This window comes from Apis dorsata, unplaced genomic scaffold, assembly GCF_000469605.1.
Source record: "Apis dorsata unplaced genomic scaffold, Apis dorsata 1.3 scaffold_883, whole genome shotgun sequence".
Taxonomy (NCBI): domain Eukaryota; kingdom Metazoa; phylum Arthropoda; class Insecta; order Hymenoptera; family Apidae; genus Apis; species Apis dorsata.
In genome coordinates, this window is record NW_006263999.1 from 92,516 (window position 1) to 97,342 (window position 4,827).

Consider the following 4,827-nt stretch of genomic DNA (forward strand, 5'->3'; position numbering starts at 1 on the left):
TAAATAAAATATAATTTAAAAATTATTATATTGTAATCTAATATTTAAATTTTACATAAGAAGAAACGAAGCTATATTATCTATCTATCTATCTATCTATCTAATCATCAGATTATTATTATATTAGATGAATATTAGATGAATAAGTAAAAGAGAAATAAAATTATTTTTATTTATTGATATTGTCAATAATTCGTAGCAATTACTCAATCGAAAATCTGTATATAATTCAAATAAGATATAATTTTATTACGAATATTATATTTTTGAATGAATATTAAATATAAACAAAATTAAAATTGTAATTTCTTTTCTAAAAAATCAATCTCTTCCCAGATTCCTACCAAAACAAAATCGGATAATCAGATAAAAAGTATTTACAATCTAATAATTTCAAACAACACAAAAAAACAACAATCAAAAAAGAATCAATTTCGAAGCTTTTCTATCGAAATATCAATCGCGTTTCATTCTACCGAAAGAACATCGATCTTCTGGGAAAAGCAAACCACGCGACAGGAAGGATCATCGTGACACGATTCCAATTCTCCTCTAAACAAGTTAAAAATTTTTTATGATCCCTTCGTTTTGTTATTTCCAATTATCCCAACAATTGAATAATAATAGAATTATCATGCGCAATGATTAAAAAGTCGAATTGATCAACTCGATTGAGATTCATTTGATTTGTAAAAAATTAAAGTTGAGATAAAAAATTGATAAAATGAGTAACAATAATAATAATACATTGTATAATATTAAAGTAAAGAATTTTTCAAAGAAAAAAATAGATTTGATCATTCATGACTTTCAACACAATTGTATAATTACAACGTCCACAAACTTACATGATAAATATACAAGAAAGCTCTTTCTTTTTAATATTTGTTCTTTCCATTGATCATTCAGTTCCAATGAAGATTTTGTTTACAAGTTGTCAACTGCTCGAAAGGAACTCTGTTTCCGGCGGCTAAAAACACGAGGTTTCCTGAACGGAACTTTCACAGACAGAAGTTTCCTGGTCGCGGCGTGATAACGCTGTAATGGATTGTTAGAAACGACTAGAGGTCGTAGTAGGAGTCAATCGTCGTCATAGATACGCCCATGCGCACCTTAATCCTTTATTTTCTATGGCGATGTTCTAACGCGTATATAAGTGTTTTGCATACGTTGAGCATCCTTTTTGTGCTTGTTATAATGTGTATGGATATGCGTGTCATATGTTTCAATGTCAAGTTCCTCGCGACCAGATGGTTCTCGAACGAGCGTAATAACCAACTGGAAATGAATTAATTCTTTCTTCTTTCCTTCTACATCGTTTCCATTATTTGTAACTAGAGATAGCAATGTAATGTGATCTTTTTTTTTGTCATTGACAGAGCAAAATATTTTGAAATAGATAAATAGAAATAAAGATTTTTATTATTCGAATGATATAAGAATTTTTTGGAAATAAAATTTTTCTTTAAAATAATAGTTACATGAAATAGTCATTTGAATGTATATTTTAATTTAAATATTATATAATTGATATAAATATTTGAATTAATTAATATATTTCTAAACATTCAAATAACTTGAAACTCGAACAAAAAATTAGAGAAAAATCTGTTTTTGAAAATGGAACAAAAATTTGAAAATCTAGAAAGAATCACATATTGTTGAGAAACTGTAATAATATCAATTTGTTTAATGATATAATGTGATATTTTAGAAAAATTTTTAAAAATAGATAAAAATAAATAATGTTAGATGTATTTCTTTAAAAAAATAAATGTTAAGTAACCATAATTCTTAGTGAATTATAGATAAGAACTATTAATTAATTAATAAATGATTCTATTTTTTATGTACATATTATTATAACTAAAAATATTTAATTGAAATTAATTTATCATTATTACGTTTATCAATATGATTTTTTGAAATAAACTTTGAAATAAATACTTAAAATGTTTTATAATGTGTATTTTGAAGATTTAAAACAAATTGATTTAATTTACATTATTTACATTTTATATAAAATTTAACTCAAAACTTGAATAATTGAACATCGAATTGAAACAGATATGTTTGAAATATTCAAAGATTCGCTATATAAAATATCAAAAAAAAGAAAAATTTTTAATAAAATTAACGAGTTTCTTATTTTTATAAGTTTCTTAAATTTATAATTAGCTTTATTAAGTCTTAGTCAGAAAATTAAAAGAATTAAAGATATTTAATGATAAGATAAGATTTTATTAAGTCTATATTAAATTATATATTAAAATCTAATATAAAAAATCAAAATATTTTATAACAAATATAATTTCATAAACAGATATCAAATTTTGTAAACTAGATCTTTCTTTTAGATATACATAAAGAAAGTATATCTGAAAAATTTTATGTATCTTTCAATTCAATTTTAATGAAAAAATAACGCTAAATAACAACAAAAATATATAAATGTTTTAGCATTTTCTAATTTTTTAGTAAAGAATCAATTAATTATGTGCAATATGTTATATATTACAAATATAAAAATTAAAAAGAAAAAATAATTATGTAAGATATAAAAATTAAATTTAAATTATCATTATACATGATGTTAATATATAACTTTGTACATCTATATATCTATTCTAGAGAAACAAGTACACAAATTAATATTTAAAAATCGCTTATTTATTAAATTATAAGCAATTGAAATTTGTATTAAATAAAGTGAGATAAAAAAAATATTGTTTTACCGTTCTCACTTTATGCATCTTCATTTCATCTAATGTAAACTTTAATTATATTAGTTTATTATATTAGTTATGAATAATTTATGAATAATCTTCATTTGATATTTTCGTATATTAATTTTGTGTTTATTTCAATCTCTAGAATCAATCTTGTAAGGCGTACGATGCACGAATATATTAATATTTTGTATATAAGAAACAGATTTAATCTCAAATTGTAGCGCGAATTAAAAGATATTGTACATATTTAGGTTTAAATAATGTAATTATCTATTAAATAAATATCTAAATAAAAGAAAAATTTTAAAGAATGAAAATTTTTCATCGTAGAAAAATGAATCTTTATATTTTAATAATGAAATCGAATATCTAAATATTGAATAAAATAATAAATATTAATATATTTTTCACATATATTTATAATATTACAATATTATTATTTAAGTAATATTATTTAAGATGAAATACAAAAAATATATTTGAAAAATATGTTTAAAAATTTTATTTGAATAATTATTTAAATAAAAATTTATTTCAATAAAAAAAATTTTGAAAGTAAACTGAATTCTGTATTAATTTCTATGTTTAATGTAGTTTAATGTAGAAACAATATAATGTAGAAACAATATTATACTTGAAGACTCTATAATCTAATTACATTGGATTAATATAAATTTTTTGTTTTAAACTTTATTGAAATCAGATTTTTTGATTTTATTTATTTTTTAACATATTCTAAAAAATTTGAACGAAATTTTTATTAAACTTTATAGCAAAAATATATACAATTATAATTATTATACAATCGATATAATTTTTATAAATGATATGATTATATACATTAATCATTATTATATTCATTATATTGAATTTCTTTTTGTATACAATTATTAAAACACTAAAAAAAAAAGAAATTATACTAGACTAGAAAATATTCAATATTGCAATGTGTGATACCTGCTGTCTGACTCTTGCATCATATTTCTACTACGTTATTACTAATTATTCCTTTCTTCTTAAAACTCAAAAATAAAGATAAAAAATATTGAATGTGATTGAAATAGAAGAAGAAATTTTTAAAACAAATTTCTATTTTCTTAATATATTATTATATTATATTGGAATTTTCTTAATATATAATTATATTATAATTATTATTACAATATATAATTACAATATATGATAAAAATTATTCATTTTCAAAATTCCAAAATTGTATTATTTTAAAAAAGGAAAGTTATATTGATAGAGAAAATGTATTTCGTATTTTTATTATCTATCGATTTTTTTTCTAAAATAGTTATTAGAATTTATACGCAATAAAAAGATATATATAGTATATTGCATTCGATTAATATTACTAATCATTATGTGAAAACATTTTTTATTGCAATAATAAATTATTCTAACTGATGTATTAAAGTCAATTATATTTATTGAATTAATTGTTTTTAGCAATATTATACATGATTCAAGTTTTTTTCTACACAAACCTTGTCAGTAGATTCTACAAGTAAAAAGATCAAAATATTATGCAATAAAATATTATATATAAATGTTTTAAAAAATTATATTAAAAATGTGAAAAGTTAAAAATCAATAATTTCGTTTTAAAATAATTTTATTTATACAATAATTTACATAATATATTAGATATTATAATATATTAAATTAGAATTTTATATGGCCCGCGCACGTTTTTACTCTTTGAGTTACAAGATACAATTCGCAATTGTTCGTGTTATAGTCGGTAATTGCAGAAATGTGACTTTTTTTATTTCACAATTCCTTTCTTTCCGTAGCCATTGGATGGTAATATTGATATATGAATTTTATTCACAAAAGAGAGAAAAAAAATAATAAAGCAAAGACGAAATTATACATACCTTTGAATATTTAATCATTCATACATTATTTTTGCATATTAATCACACATATTCAAAGCACTAAACTAAATACGTATACATAAGATACATATACATAAGTTCGACTTGATATATATAATGACACATTATTCGAACATTATTTTACAAAGAAATTCATTTAATTTCATAAAATTTGTATAAAATTTTATATATATATATATAAAATTTAT